At 48.0% G+C, this 16,878-nt stretch overlaps 1 protein-coding gene across 11 annotated transcripts in view; it reads right to left on the bottom strand.

Annotated features, from left to right (window-relative positions):
- Positions 1-16,410, bottom strand: part of KAT6B (lysine acetyltransferase 6B) — a 206,885-nt gene extending 190,475 nt beyond the window's left edge. Inside the window, exon 1 of one of the 11 annotated variants that reach the window (XM_021072870.1) lies at positions 16,384-16,410. The gene's annotated coding sequence lies outside the window, so the exon portion shown is untranslated. Of the gene's footprint in view, positions 1-1,560; positions 1,972-2,666; positions 2,842-2,980; positions 3,428-16,383 lie in introns of those variants that run through there. The other 10 variants (XM_013983356.2, XM_021072866.1, XM_021072868.1 and 7 more) reach the window with 10 other exon arrangements.

The following is a 16,878-nucleotide window of genomic DNA, read 5'->3' as shown; positions in this document are numbered from 1 at the left end:
TCAGAATAAAGTCACATAATCTCTGAAAAAAACTTATCCTTTAACGAAACATGCAATATTACCCTTCGCTTCTTAATGGCGTGAAAAAACTGCCCCAATTCATTTTGATAAATGTGAAGAATTTATGAATAAAAAAGGAATGGAATGTTTTATTTCAGAGCTATCCAGGGAAATCTAGGGTACTCAAGTAAGACAGGAAGGACCTACTTTACTCACAGTCATACAAAACACAGACACACCTTTTGTGGACTCCCACACAACTAACACTATCCCAACATAACTAATTCCCATTTGCTACTCCCACCTCCTGCCAACATATGGGGATGTCTTCATGTACTCTTTATCTTGAATTTCCCCGCACCTCCACCTCAAACTTGGTTCTCTTTCCCTATCTTCCACATTTTTAATCTAGCCCATCCTCTCTGCCTTTGCCCCTTGTCTCCCACCACTCCCTGCCCTCTGCTCAGATCAAAGAATGTATAAAATCAAAAACACACTATGCCTTTCCAAAGGTATATATGAAAGCTCTGAGAGACACCTCGTTCCTTCCCCCTTTCCTGACTCCAGTTCAAGTTACACCCAAGAAATGCAGCCTGTCAAACAACCCTGTCTCCCAAACCAACACCTTTCTTGCCCCATATTCACTCCTGGTGCAGTTCAAATCATACTCACCCAGCCCCACCCATCTTTCTTCACACGTTTCACCTTTTCCCATCCCACTGAATTCCCCGACATTGTGAGATTTTTTGCTAGATATATTTTGCAAGTTCTAAACAGCCTCCCTTCACGTTTAACTCTACTCTGCTGCCTAATCTTTCAAAGTCTCTCCCAAGTAGATCCATCTCACCCTTCCATGTTTTCTTAATGCTTCATATGCCCCAAAGCTAGCAAACCTCCTTTCTATTCCAACATACGAAATCACCCAGATTATCTCCTTCCACCAAAGTGTACCTATTCCTCCATTTCCCCAATACTTCCTCCAGTGCAATATCTACTCTACAGTGCTTTCTCAACTCTACTCCACATCCACCACACCCAAATCCATTCTTATTCTGCCACCAGATAAATGCAATCTCACCCTTCTGCACCATTTCACCTGCCCCTCCATCTTCCTCCCACATCTCCAAATTTGCACCTCTCCCTACTCTCCCTTCTGCACCTGCCAGCACACCTTCAGTTTCCCCTCCTATCCACCCCCTCACTAATCCTTCCCAGACACTCACTGGCCCCCCCACCGTTCCGACTAGGTCACTCCCGCTAAGAAAACCCCACCAAACCCCCGCCTTCCGACCACCCGAGCCCCGCCCCCACCCGATAACGCCCCGCCCCTCACCCTCAAGCCACGCCCCTTGCCCTGGAGGCCCTGCTGAGGGGCGGGGCCTGTCCCTCCTCCTCTTTCCCCCGCCCCCTACCGTCACGCTCAGGGGCAGCCTGACCCCGAGCGGCCCCGCGGTGACCCTCGCGCAGAGGCCTGTGGGAGGGGCGTCACAAGCCCCCGATACCCCCCCCCGCTCCCGCCCAGTCTCCTCCCCCTGGGAACGCGCGGGGTGGGTGACAGACCTGGCCGCGCGCCACCACCACCGCGCCTGCCAGGGGCGCTGCCGCTGCCTGAGAAAGAAGCCGCGGCTGCCGCCTGGAGGAGGTGCCGTCGCCTCCGCCACCGCTGCCGCCGCCGCCAGGGGTAGGAGCTAAGCCGCCGCCATTTTGTGTCCCCCTGTTGTTGTCGTTGACATGAATCCGACATGACACTGATTACAGCCCAATGGAGTCTCATTAAACCCGAGCCGCGGCCCCGCCCCGGCGCTGCTCCATTGGACGAGACCGCAGACACTTAGGGCCACTCGTTGGCCTACGGGTCTGTCCGTCACCCACACACTAACCACTCTGCAGCCCATTGGGGCAGTATCCTGCCGGTCATCTCGCCTCCGCATAGACACACCCCTCAAACCATCAACCCCCCCTCCGGCACCACCCCGGGGGAGGGCCCACTGCCAGTACCAATCAACAGACCGTTGGGCCCGCCTCTCCTGGGCACCTATTGGTCTAGCCCTTTTTCTGTCTCCCAGACACCGCGCCACCTCTACTTCCGCCTACCCGCCCCCTCGATCTCTAGAAATAGATTGGGTCTACTCGCAGGAGAGGTCCTTGGCCTTATTGGCTACAGACAACGCCAATCAGAGGGCCTTTTCCCTCTCCCCTCCCCCACTCAACCCCAAACCCCCTAGCCCGCAGCTAAAGTTTGTGTGAGAGCTGATCGCTGGCGGCGGCCGCAGGATTTAGGGGTGGGCGCGGGCGGGCGCGCGCGGGCGGGCACGCGAAGTTAAAATTCGAGGTTCTCAGTCGCCAGCTCCTGCGGTGGAGCGCGCGGACGGGCGCGCCGCCCTGAGCGTTCCTGCCCGCCCCCTCCTCCACCCTCTCCCGTCCCGTCCCGGGCGACTACTCGCCCGCCCCCTGGCTCGCATCCTTACCCCCAACGCACCCCTACCCTGCAAGCCCCAGGCCGAGTGCAGACAGAACGATGTCGCTGCAGCTTCCTCGCCATCCCATGCCGAGGGGGAACAAGCCCCTACCCGCCGGGCGTGCACCCCCCGGCTCCACACTCGCCCGTGTCTGCAAGCACGTGCACCGTTCGCCGCTGCCTCCAGCCACCCGAGTCCCCGGCTAACCTCGCCTGCAGCCCGGCCAATCGCTTGCTGCCCTTTGTTGCTGCAGCCTGGGTCTCCCCGCTGCCTTCCTCAGCCTCCGCCTCGTCCTTTGCCAGCCGCCCGGGTCCGCAGCGCCGCGCTCCCCCCGCCCGGGACCCACCGCCGCCGCCTCCTTCTCCTCCTCCGCCTCCTCCTCCTCGGCTCCGGGCTGCAGCGCACAGAGCCCGAGGCAGCGCCGCCCAGCCCCGCTCCCCCCGCGCCGCCAGCTAGCCCGCCCGGCCCGGCCGGGGGCGCAGCCTGGACCCCGCCCGCCCCAGTCCCCGCCCCGGGGGTACCTGCCTCCGCCCTGGGGGGCTCCGCTTGCCGCCCTTGGGGGAGGGCGGGGATGCCGGTGTCCGCGGGAAGATGGGGACGCCTGGGCCGTTTGGGGCGGGGAGTGTGCCCGCCAGGGCTGGGACTGAGAGGTGCGGTCCTCGGCAACGCGCCCCCCCTCCCGCCGCTGTGGGCCCCAAACTTCGTCCTCCGCCCGGGCCTTGCACCCTCGGGTGGTCGCGGCAGTTTTGGGGTGGGGGGTGCCTCAGGAGCTGTGTCTACCCTGATCAGGAGAAAGAGGGAGCAGTGACATTCAGCGACTGCGGACAGGGCACGGCGGCGGCATCCTTGGGTGGGAGTGGGGATGTCAGACGCGGGCTGGAGGGGGAAGCTGCCCCTCAAGATGCCCTCTCCCGGCCGGCGAGGAGCTGGAAAGCTCAGAGCTGCGTTCTGAGTGCTTTCTTGGGCGGTGCAGCCGGATGGCAGAGGGGCTGGGGGGCGGGGGTAGTCGGGGGAGACGGCTGGGGGGCCCTTCCCCCCTCTCCTCTAGCCAGCGCTCGGAGGAAGGCTGATGGCGAAGTTCGGTTTTCCAGGCTTCCCCTGGGCCCCCCGAGTTCCTGAGGCCCACGAGAGGGAGGCTGGGGGCTCCTCTGGCCGCCCAGACGAGGCCACTCTGACGCTGCCCACATGCCTCCCAGCGCCCTCCAGACTCTGAAGAGAGAGTCCCTCGTTCTTCCCGAATATGGGTGGGGTGGGATGCTGGCCGGGGAGACTTCAGAAAATAGAAAAAGTGGGCTCAAGAAATGGCTCCTACAGAGTTTGAGCACAAAGTTTCCCTTCCGAGGCGCCATTTCTTCGTGAGGGGGAGGAAAACTATGGCTTTGTAAAAGAACCAAGTTTCAAGCATGGTGGCCTAGGTGGAAAACCACCTGTTGACAGAAGTCTGACCCAGGGCTAACTTGGGCCCTGGCAGGGTAACACAAGGTGCCAGGGAGAGGAGTCCCCAGGCTTACTCAGGCATCCTCATGGCATTGACACTGAGGCAGCAGCAGTATGTGCATTTCCCCTTAGAAACCACTGTACAAACTAGGTAGGTACTTTGTTAAAGCAACTTATGTCAAACAAAACAAGCAGCACAGCCCAGGCATCCAGTGCAGAGCTCAACACACTTTTTAAAGATGGTCTGTTCTTCTGGGGTGTGAGCTGCCCCTGCTTAAATGCTTCTTGGCAGCAAGGTGAGAAAGGAGCTAAGACAAAGAGCAGAGTTGGATGAAAGGGTAGAAAAAGGGCTAGGGGAGCAAAAGAGTTGTAATACAACACTCAAAACTGTCACTGGTTCCATTATAAATCCCTTTTATAGGTGTTTTATTACTTCGTTGTTAGTTTTTAAAACACAAACCTCTTTAGATTAAATCTTGGCATTCACCCGCTCTGCTCAGGGAAACAAAACACAGGGAAAGCTCCACCATCCGCCATCGGCTTGGCTACTTTTGAGTTACATTACTGATAAAACAAACAAACAGCAGGTTGAGTTTCCTCATAGACTCTCTACCTCTTTTATTTAGTATCTTCAGTAGCTGGCTCAAGGTAAATTTTTACAAGCCCATTTAGTTCATAATTCAGTCTAGTTCATTTAGGTATTTCAAAGAGAAGGACATTTATAAGGTGTGCTTTTTTTATAATGCAGGTGCTGGGATTTTTATTCTCCAAGAAGTTACTAAGTAAACTTAAAAATCCTGGCAGACACTTCAGCATTTATGTTCTATTTTTCCCCCTATGGTCTGCCCAGATGCACTTTATTTTGCAACTTACATTTGAGTCCCCCAGACTGCACTTTATCTCAAGCAATAAAAATAAACCAAGTCTTAATTAAAAACAAGTTCCAAAACCCAAATCTGTACATTCAAACTAAAGTATACTAAAGAACCAACCAAAGACAATAAAAGTCAAAAGTCCACATTTAAGATGTCTTCAGCCAATGAATTGTGGGAGATTTATGAGCATCTAACACTTGATATCACTAATGAGTTAGCCACATGCATCAAGACATGAGCAGACACCTTAGATAGAAATGGGTCTTATTTGCCTAAATTTGTGCTCCTGGAAACAGGAGCTAGGGAACCCCAAAAAGGGAAATCTCTTTATCCAACATCTTGATGTGTTTTCTGAGATTCTTAACAAGCATAGTTCTCTAACCGACATGGCAAGGAAAGGGAGTGTGTTGCTTTCCCATTGATACTCTTGACGTGTCCTTTGAGAAATCCTGGCTCTTCAGATAAGTGGGACTGGAAAGGATAACAGAGACACAGCTAAAGACACTTAATGCTAACTCCTAAACCTCTCTCTTTATCTGTGATCTCAAGTCCTCTGTGGAGCTAAACAGCTCAATTAAGGAGTTCACCTAGAAATAACTTGAAAACAAAGCATAGTGCAACATTTGCAAGCTAAATGTGCTGAAGGGTTAGGAATCCAGGGGCCCATCTGACCAGTCCTCCTCCCTCCCTCAAAATAGTTGCCAACTGGCCAGAACTGCTCAGTGTGATCCACAGATCGGTGGCATTAGAAAGATCTGGGAACGAGTGCTTAAAATACAAGCTCCTTGGCCTAGCCCCAAATTCTGATTCAGTTGGTCTGTAGTGAGCCTCCCAAATCTGCATTTTTAGCCCATGACTTGGCTTGAAGTTTATTGTCACTGATTTGAGAACCACCAGCCTAGGCTGAATCCTCTTCTTTCCCAACTGAAAAGGAGTATTTCTTTTGTGAGCATCTTAGCCAGTAAGTTATATATAGTCCCTAGTATTGAGATGATTCCATGGTCTGACTTATTTGTCCTTGAGTCCTGAGTAAAGGTAAAAAAGAATGCAAAGTAGCTTCAGGAGCTGAAGGGAACCTGAGGGGTTTGATCTTTGGGGTTTGTTTACAAACAGCCTGATAAGCAGGATCACATCCACAGACACACCACTGACAACTCCTTCTGAAAGAAATTGCGTAAGGAGGCACCAAGCAGGAACCCTGAACTGATCTGTCTAGGCCACAGCCCATGATGAATTCTAATTACATCCAATTAGTCACTTTAAAAATATTGGTCTACACGGCCACATGGAATCCTTCCTTCCACCTGCCACATGGACTCCTCTCTCTTCATTGAGTGGAAACTGTATCCCCATGAGATCATCGTGTCTGATTATGTCAGTAAAGGGCAAAGGCGATGGGGCATGATCAGTCAAACCATTAATTTTAGATAGGCTAGCGAATTCATGCTATAGCCGTGTACGAACAGCCGAGTGATTTTAAATACCAGTATTGTGCACTCACACCTTATTTGTCCCAGCTTAAAAACCTTTAGCGTCTTTTAAATGCATTCTAGACCAAGTCTAAACTTCTCAGCCTACCACTAAGGCTATACACATCTGCCCCCAGCCATTATCTCCAGCTCCTCCCAGCCACATACTCCTCCGTGCCCAGCACACACTGTTCCCTCTGCAGCCAGGCCTGCCTTCTCTATCTTATCTGATGAAGACATTGAAAAAAGATTCCTCCAAATCCCTTCTTGGCTGCAGCTTCTTCTGTGAGATTTCCCTGGGCTTTGCAGGTAGCCTACAGGACTCGAAGCCAATCTTTACTCCAGGCCTGGCACTTATTAAGTGCTCTGTTATTATTTGTGGACTAATGGAATAAAAGAGAGCACTTGCTACACTGTTGTCACAGTTTGCCAGGCTGTTTTCCTAATTAACTTTGCAACTGCATAGTCCAGTTTGTTCATCTGTGTAACTATCCTAGTGCCTGACACAAAGAAGCTACTTAATAAACACCATCCATACCAATGGTTACCATCCCTGGCTGTACATGAGAAGCACCTGAGGAATTTTCAATCAGCCTAGCACTGAGTCCCACCTGAGGCGACTGAAGAATATTTGGAGATGGGGCCCATTCATCAGTATTTTTTTAAAGCACCCTATGCTTTAAAATCATTGTAGGAGTTCCCATCGTGGCTTAGTGGTTAATGAATCTGACTAGGAACCATGAGGTTGTGGGTTCGGTCCCTGCCCTTGCTCAGTGGGTTAAAGATCTGGCGTTGCCGTGAGCTGGGGTGTAGGTGGCAGACGTGGCTCGGATCCCACGTTGATGTGGCTCTGGCGTAAGGTTGGCAGCGACAGCTCCGATTAGACCCCTAGCCTGGGAACCTCCACATGCCGCCAGAGAGGCCCTAGAAAAGGCAAAAAGACAAAATAAAATTAATGTAGAGAACAATTGATTTATATAAACTAGGAGGATGCCTCAGCATCAAGTGAGAAACTCTGAAGAAGACAGGAGGGTGGTAAAATATCATAAAGTTAGCTAAAGGTTACTGAGAGAGCAGAGTTCTTGGAGATCTTTTTATTTTGAGACTTAAGAAAGTCTTAAAAAAGACTCAGTTTTTGGAGTTCCTGTTGTGGTTCAGCATGTTACGAACCCGACTAGTATCCATGACTATACATGAATGATCCCTGGCCTTGCTCGGTGGGTGCCATGAGCTGTGGTGTAGGTCACAGATATGGCTCAGACCCTGAGTTGCTGTGGCTGTGGTGTAGGGTGGGAGCTACAGCTCTGATTTGACCCCTTGCCTGGAAACTTCCATATGCTGCAGGTACGGCCCTAAAAAGAAAAAAAAAAAAGACTCAGTTTTTAGTACTAGGCTATACCAAAGAAAAACCAAATTACCCCAATATTTATTTTAGTGATTCCCAGTCCTTTGGATTTTGAAATGTGGGGAAAATGACAGAGTTGCCAACTTTTAATGTTGATAATAAGGACATTTTTAAAAAGAGCTAGAGTTCCCTGGTGGCCCCCCAGTTAAAGATTTGTTGCTGCTGTGACTTGGGTCAATGCTGTGAATGAAGCCAAAAAAAAAAAAGAAGAAGAAGAAGAAGAACTAATTGCCATTAAAAAAAAAAGAATAATTGCATTATTAAAGAAAAGAAAGGACACTCTGAATAAAGGATAGTGCCTCCCATGAAAGGAAAGTGAGTGACTTTATATCAACATTATATTATCGTTCTTCTTTTTTTTAAATTCTATGCAGACAGTGTAACTTTTCCTCTGAATCTGGCTATCTGACCAGAGTGCATTTAGAAATCATTGGACTATTTTAAACTTTTCCAGGGGTAAGAAATATAGTTTTTTGTTTTTTGGGTTTTGGTTTTTTTAGGGCCTCACCCACGGCTTATGGAAGTTCCCAGGCCAGGGGTCCAACTGGAGTTGCAACTGCCAGCCTACACCACAGCCACAGCAATGCCAGATCCTTACCCAGCTGAGCAAGGTCAGGGATCAAACCTGCATCCTCGTGGATACCAGTCAGGTTTGTTACCCCTGAGCTACATAATGGGGAACTCTGAAATATAGATCTGGTTCAATATAACCATTAACAGTTTTCTCCAATATGCCCAACCTAATCTGCTCAACTAATTGAAGATAGTTTTCTCTTATTCTGTCTTTAATGCAGAAAGAAAATATACAGCGCAGAGGGGCTGCGGCAAAGAAAGATGGAAGAGAGCACTCAAATAAAAGCAGGTCACCAGATTTTTATCCATCTCTGCCACCAACTCATGTGTGTCCTTGAGCAAATCACAGAGTAGCAATGTCTTAAAACTTGGGTTTCCTATGAGATAGTAAGCCTATGTACGCAGCTTTGTTCTCAGAACCTAATACAATGCCTGGTACATAGCAGATGCTCAATAAATATTTGTTAAATCAATTTATAGATTAAATAAGGGAAGTACTTTATAGCATCTCTAAATTCTGAGCCAGGTCCCAAATCCTCCAACATATTTACATAGCAGACTACAAATCTCTGCCCTTAGTAATTTATCGTCAACTTACCCTGTGATTCCCAAGAGGTCATTATTCTTTTTTTTTTTTTTTTGTCTTTTTAAGGCTGCATAGGCAGCATGTGGAGGTTCCCAGGCTAAGGGTTGAATCAGAGCTATAGCCACCGGCCTACACCACAGCCATAGCAACGTCAGATCCAAGCCAAGCCTGGGATCTACACCATAGCTCAAGGCAACTCCAGATCCTTAACCCAATGAGCTAGGCCAGGGGTCGAACCTGTGTCCTCATAGATACTCGTCAGATTCACTTCCACTGAGCCCCGATGGGAACTCCCAAAAGGTCATTATTCTTATATGTCACGTGCCTAAAGAATTGTTGAAAGAGTGAAACTTCTGAATATCTTTCTTTTTCTCCTAGCACATCTTTTTTTTTTTTTTTTTTTTGGTCTTTTTGTCTTTTCTAGGGCCGCACCCGAGGCATATGGAGGTTCCCAGGCTAGGGGTCGAATCGGAGCTGGAGCTACTGGCCTACGCCAGAGCCACAGCAACGCCAGATTCAAGCCGTGTCTGCAACCTACACCACAGCTCACGGCAACGCCAGATCGTTAACCCACTGAGCAAGGGCAGGGACCGAACCCGCAACCTCATGGTTCCTAGTCGGATTCGTTAACCACTGCGCCACGACGGGAACTCCCTAGCACATCTTTTAATAATAAAATCTTTATGCATATATATCATAGAAAGTGTGGATAATAAAGGAGGAGGGAAAGAGGACAAATCAGTTGCAGGTCCTGCCACTGAAAGATAATATTTTGGTATGTATTCTAATTTTTCGCCTCAGTCAATATTTCTATTGTGACTGAGGTTGGGATAAAATTTTCAGGTAAGGAAGCTGAAGTAGTAACTTCCTAGGACTTACTAGGATATTGAGACTTCTCAGAGAGTTTGCATGCATGAAAATCATTCCATGCCTGGAAATAAACCAGTTTTTCAACATAATTGCAGACAGAGGTCTTGGAACAGACTTTCCATCTATAAGGTCCTCAGTGCAGTCAACATCCCATCATTCAAGTTAGCAAGTCTAAAACACTCCAAAGAAGGCCAAGAGGATCAGCCCGGTAAGCCATTTAACCAGCTCCATGCCTTAGTAATGAGACTGCTTGTGGGAGAACATGGTCGAGCTTGATTGCCACTACCTCAGCCAGAAACTCTTTCAGGGTTGGGACTGGGTTCATCTTTATATTCCCGGAATTGCCTTGCACATGGCATTAATAAATGATGTTAAGTAAAATAAAAGGTTAAGGATATGTTATCTATCTGCTTACCTAAAGCCTATCTTATAAAATTCATAAATAGACTGTAAACCTCATAAGCTCAAATATTTCTTATTTAGTGTCTTACACATGAGGCATTAAATATATGAAGGATGGATAAACATATTCCCCAACCACTGTAAAACTGTACTTCCTGTACCTAATCTAAAACTACTTTTTTAAAAATTGAAGTATAGTTGATTTACAATGTTGTGTTAATTTCTGCTGAACAACTAAATGACTCAGTTATATGTTCTTTCTTGAAATACTCTTTTCCATTATGGTTCATCATAGGATACTGAATATATTTCCCTGTGCTATACAGTAGGACCTTGTTGTTCATCCTTTCTATATATAATAGCTTACCTCTGCTGACCCCAACCTCCTACTGCTTCCCTCCCCCAACCCCCTCCCCCTTGGCAACCACAAGTTTGTTCTCTTAAGTCTGCGAATCTTAAAACCACTTTTTCTAAGCTATGTATGTTTGTTGGGGAGTGTCTTTAAACATTTAACACTTCAGCATTTGACCAATGGATATATTTAGTCACACACACACACACACACACACACACACACACACACACACACCAGAGAAAACCAAATGTATATATACCCACAGGCTTGAAATCATCTCAGTTTCTCTCTTTCTAAGATCAAAAATACCATACTTTGGAGTTCCTGTTGTGGCTCAGGGGTAAGGAACCTGACTAGTATCCATGACGATGTGGGTTGGATCCCTGGCCTCACTCGGTGGATTAAGGACCTGGAATTGCTGTGAGCTGTGGTGTAGGTCCCTGATGTGGCTTGGATCCTGTGTTGCTGTGGCTGTGACGTAGGTGGGCAGCTGCAGCTCTAATTTGACCCCTAGCCTGGGAACTTCCATATGCTTTGGATATAGAAGCATACAAACAAACAAACAAACAAAAAAGAATACCATACTTTGAGGAGCTCCCCTCTACTCTCATAACTGCTTTAGCTACCTACTTCTGGAGTTTGTAACCTATTGTTCTGCTCCATTGGCTCACTTCAGTGGCTGATGTCACTTGGCATTATCTACTAGCTAGGGCTGATATTTTCCGTTTTCTTTCAATTGCAGTGCCACATATCAAATAATAACCTTTAGTTAATAGTCTATAATGGCTTCTGATTGTGTTTCCTCAATCATAGCTGGTGACTGGAAATAACAATTCCAAGTTTACTTGTAGTTTGTAGCATCTCAACCTATGGCAGAGAGATTAGTGTTCACCAAATATTCCATGTGCTCCCCAACATTTCATAGCCTCCCAGTCAGTTAGGTTAGATCATGTGGCTAGTTTCAGCTAATGGACGATGAGTAGAAGTGCTATGTATTACTTCTGCATCAAGGAAGTTAAGAACGAGAGTGGTCGTTCTCTGTTCCACTCTTTCTCTGCTGAAGCATCTCAGAAGCCATGTATTCCAGATGAGGAGCTACAAATTGGCAGAGCCACTATCAGCCTAGACCCCTGAGTGACTGAATGGAGCAGACTCCCTCACCCCACAATAGGTTTTAACATGTAACAGGAGAAATAAATTTTGGTGTGTTACGCCGAAGAGATGTGTGTTGAAGTTTTTCTACTACAGCAGGTAGTAGTGTAGCAGAACCTAAATTAATAATTCCCTAAATGCGGAGTTCCTGTTGTGGCTCAGCAGTAACGAACCCGATGGTATCCATGGGGATGCAGGTTCGATCCCCAGTCCAGCTCAGTGGGTTAAGGATCAACTGTTGCTGTGAGCTGCGGTATGTAGGTCACAGACTTTGTTCGAATCCAGCGTTGCTGTGGCTGTGGCGTAGGCTGTAGCTCTGGTTCGATCCCTGGCCTGGGAACTTCCATTTGCCACAGGTGCAGCCCTAAAAGGACAATAATAATAATAATAATAATAATTCCCTAAATGCAATACCTTTTAAAAATCTCAGTAGCTGTGTCATTGAGGTAAAAGCACCCCTCCTCACTAGTTATCCTTTTTTCCAAGCTGACTGACTGTCCATTGGCCATGATTGTGGTGGACATATCAGATATATTATGTTATTTTGGACCTTCCCCAGAATACGTTAGCAAAACTGTTGATGAGATGGAAAGAATTAAAAAGTGAATCCATTCCCCCCTCCATGTGAATTAAGCTGAGAAATCCTGGGATGGTAGTGTTATTCTCAGATTACAATCTATGGTGTTTCTGAACACAGTAGAAAAAGCAAATTGGAATCACCTTCATACTTCACCCTGCTTTTGTTGGCTTCCAAATAATTAAACTCTGTCACCACTGTAAGTTGAGTTTTTCAAAATATGGATGTTTCTTGAGAAAATGGCTGCTTCTTAGGATGAAGAAATTCTGCCCTAGTCCACTCAGTGCCCTTTTTTGCAGTTTCTCAGCCTAGTCTTAGAGCTCTAAGAAATGACAAATGACCTAGGAGCTGATTTGCAAGGCAGCTAGGAGAAGTGCATTTTGTTCCTGTCAATTAAAGGAATAGGGGGACTCATGTAGAGCATGAAGTTGTGTAATTCTGTGGCTCCACTCAAAACCTCTCAGGATAAACAGTGTGGGAACGCAGGATGTTGAAGTGGACTGAGGGAGCATGTTGGCTGAGCATGGCTTTTGAGTGCTTGGTGTAACAATATTATTAATAATAGCTACCACTTACGGAGTACTTACAGTGCTAAGTGATTTCCCTGAATTGGCTCATTTGATGCTCACAAAAATCCCTTTTAAATACTGCTATTATCCCCCATTTTACAGACAAGGAAACTGTGGCCTTGAGAGCTTGGCAGGGGGTCAGAATTCCCTCTTCTTACCCCTCAATTAAGTCTGAACTCAAGTCCAGGCCTGCAGTCACTGCTCCTCAAGGGTGGCCCTGGAGGAGCTGTTGCGGGGGGCAGGGGTGGGGTGGGGGTGGGGGGAAGGGGGATCCAAGCAGGCACTGAGCAACCTGCTCTCCCCACGCTGCCCCCCTGGTGCCTGTGGACCAGAAGCAAACTTGAGGCACACACGGCCTCACCAGGCACGGAAGCCGGTGGCTCTTGGCCAGAGAGGAGGCTGGCTCCGCCAAGGATGGGAAGACACCAAGGCAGGAGGCCAGAAAGGCCAAGTGGCCTCTGGGGCAGAATGAAAGAGTCCTAGCGAAGGAGAAGGTATTGCTGGGAGTGACGGAAGTAAACCATTGTCTCAGGTCAGAGGCCCAAAGGCTTCCAGGCTGTGAGGACACTGGAATAACCAATTTGGGGCTGGCCAAAGCCTCCCTTAATTCCGACAAGAGAGAGGAGGAAGGAGCGAAGGCGCAACGGAGGACACAGAGTTTCCCGCAGGCAGCTGCTGGGGCAGTGGGTTCTGGGCACAAAGCCTCACCAGCCGCGCCCTTCCCTCCAGCCTTTGGCGTCCCTGCCACCAACAATGCTGTGGCCTTGGTCACTCCGCAGCCCACCTCGCCAGCGAAGTCACTCAGCTGTCACGATCAGGCCCTGAGCCGCAGGCTACAGAACAACTCCCTCCAGACCCCCTTGCGGCTGGGGCGGGTGGGGCCTTTTCCGCGCAAAGGCGTATCAGCTGCGTGTCTGCAAGTTGCTAAGTCAGCCCGGCAGCTGTTTTAATTTTTGCGTGAATTCAGTAGATCGCGGATATCTTGGTAGCGTGTGAATAAGTCCCTTTCTGAAAGAATTCACCTTGCCGAAGGGCCGCTGTCAGGCTCACAAAACCGAGCTTTGGCAGGAGCCTCCCGGGCGCCCTCTCTGTGCCAGCTGCCTTGGCCTCTGTTCCCAACCCGCCAGCCTCCTGGAGCGCGCCACCTCCCTGGGCAGGGCCGGCAGGGCCAGGCTTGGGCCTGGTGTGGCCTCTGCGCCTCGGAGGGTCATGACCTCAGCGGCCTGCACAGAAGGAGGCAGGGCAATCAGGCAAAGGTTCTAGAAACTGACAGGCTCCTTTCTTTTCTTTTTTTCCCCCGTTTTGGCTGCTCCCTAGGCATGAGGAAGTTCCCAGGTCAAGGATGGAACCTACACCACAGCAGTAACCAGAGCCAAAGCAGTGACAACCCTTAATGCCCTGAGTCATGACAGGCTCCCTTCTGGACAAGCTCTGCTCTGTGCTGAAAATGTGCCTGCTTATTGGCACATTTGGGGGGCAGGGAAGGGGGTCCCCAGCTAGAGTGGCCATCACCAGCCTGATATCAACTATAGTGCAGAAGGAAAGGGCCATTCCAGCAAGGACAACCTCAGATATTTGCTGGTCTAGCAGAAAGCAATTAATACATAGGTGGTACAGTATGGGTTTTGTTTAAGCATCACATCCAGCTCTTGCTACCACCTTTCTCAATCTGAAGGTGGTTTCTCCCACAGGCGTCCCAAATAACTCCTGGACTTGGATCTCCGGTGTAAAGCCAAAGACACAGGAGCCAGAATAACCCATCTGGTTGCTTCCCCTGCTGCTTTTGCCCACATGAGCCAGCGTTTTGACTGAGACTAGGTGAGAATTGACATGAAACATTTTAAAGAAAGTTTGATATATTTCAAAGCATACATAATCCAACACAAATACTTACATGAGGGAAAGTATAAATAGTTAATAAACATATGAAAAATGTTCAGATCTATATATTGAAGATGTGTGCGACCCGATTTTTTTTCTCTTCTGTATTAGCAAAATGAAAATATAGAATCCCCCACACTGGCCTGGGTGTGGCAAGTTTGGCACTTTCTGTGGGAATGTAAATTGATATGAGGTTTCTGGAAAGTAAAGTGGCAACATGTATCAGGAGCCTTAAAAATGCCCCACACAGATGAGTGAACTCTAATAAAGCAGGGGCTTGGGAGCCAAGCAAATGTGAGTCCTGATCCTCACCATTCCAGCTGTGTGCCCCAGGACAAGTCCTTTAAGGCCCTTCCCTCAAGTACAAAGAAAATGGGCCCTCAGAGGGCTGTTGTGAGGATGAAGGGAGGAAAAACAGGTTGCTAAACAAATGGTGATGGGAGCTGTCGTGGTTATCATAAATTCTCTTTGAGCTGGTAATCTGGACTGTCCCAAAGAAATAATCTGAGATTCAGGCAAAGATCATGCACAAAAGATATCTATCCAGCATTACTTACAGTCCTAAAAGCATAGAAACAATGCCCCCAGCATTAGGGGGGGAAGGCTGAGAAAGTTAGGGTATAGGCACATGGTTTTAGATATAAACTCAATTGAGAGCATGTGATATGCACTGTTTTATACTGTTTTGTTTTTTTTTTTTTTTTCACTGAGTGCGATGTTTTGCAAATTTTACATGTCTGCAGGATAAGTGCCTAGCACTGGAATTGTTGAGTCAGAGGATGTGCATATAATCACAACATTGTAAATCAACTCTCCTTCCATAAAACTTAAAAAAATGAAAGGAAAAAAAATGCTCTATGACTTCATAACCATCAATCTCCCACCCCCCGCCACAAAAAAGACATGCATATAAAATTTTGCAACTATGGCCAAATTTTGCCACCTGCCCCACAGAGGTTGTTCCCATGCATACTCTGACAGAGATATCAGAGGGTCTGCTTCTGCAGCTCTCTACAGCAGTGTTATCCACCTTTGTTCTTGGCCAAGGTGAAAGTGGTATCCTATTGAAATTTCAATTTGCATTTCTCTTATTATGAGTGAGGTTGAGCACCTTTTCATATGTTTAACAGCCATTTGTATTTCCCTTTCACAGAATTGTCTGCTTGGGCCTCAGTTTCTAATGAATAGAAGGCTTTTTTTTTTTTCCCATTCATTTAACTTTTCAGTTCACACATGCAAATTTTCTTCCTCTCGTTTTATCACTTATCTTTTAATTTTTTTTGTGTGTGGCTTTTGCCACTCAGTTTTAAAATAAAAGAACATGTTGTCTAGGTTCTAGGCAATTGCTCCTTCCATGCTGTGACACACTGTATTGTCCTAACTCATTGACTCTGAGCTGCTTGATGGCTGGGACCATGAATATCTGGTTCACCACTGGAACCACTGGTAGGTACTCAAAAAATACCTGCTCAGCAACTGCAGCTGCACTTAGTGAGTGAGTGCTAAGAACCTGTGCCTTCTAGGTAAATCTGCATAGTACACAAGGAAAAGACCATTCTCCTGACCTATCAACTTCTGCCACAAAACAGTCATGGTCAACTTGTAATGAGAATGTAGTGAATTTTCAAGGTATTATCCTAGCCTCAGAGGTCAGTAGCCTCAGCATTCAAGATCACAATGAGATCTAAGCCCACCCCGGCCTCCCACCCAGCCCAGCCCAGCCCCAGTCCAGCCCCAAGTGGGACATACTCTCTTAGCCCCTTGGGTACTCACTGTATTCTGGCTCCCCTCTGAGTGGGCTGGTGGGCAAATCCCATCCACAGGGCCTGAGGCAGCTTCAGAAGACCCTCAGCTTGTCTTCCTGGGGGCCTAGGAGGAAAAGCAAAGTTCATTTCCAAAAGCAAAGAAAGGGTAGCTCAGATTGTGTTATACAAATAATTAATTCCAATCTGTGGAAACTTCAGAGCATTCCTGGCCTCACTGGGAGGAATCAAGAAAATTCAAATTACAAAAAAAAAGAAGGAAGGGAGTTCCTGTCCTGGTGCAGTGGAAACAAATCTGACCAGGAATCATGCGGTTGTGGGTTTGATCCCTGGCCTTGCTCAGTGGGTTAAGGATCCAGCATTGCCATGAGCTGTGGTGTAAGTTGCAGACGCAGCTTGAATCTGGTGTTGCTGTGGCTCTGGCGTAGGCCAGTGGCTACAGCTCCGATTTGACCCCTAGCCTGGGAACCTTCATATGCTGCAGGTGCGGCCCTAAAAAGATGAA

This window comes from Sus scrofa, chromosome 14 (genome assembly GCF_000003025.6).
Source record: "Sus scrofa isolate TJ Tabasco breed Duroc chromosome 14, Sscrofa11.1, whole genome shotgun sequence".
NCBI classification, from domain to species: domain Eukaryota; kingdom Metazoa; phylum Chordata; class Mammalia; order Artiodactyla; family Suidae; genus Sus; species Sus scrofa.
Note: the sequence above shows the minus strand (reverse complement) of the source record. Positions and strands in the feature narration are given on the sequence as shown.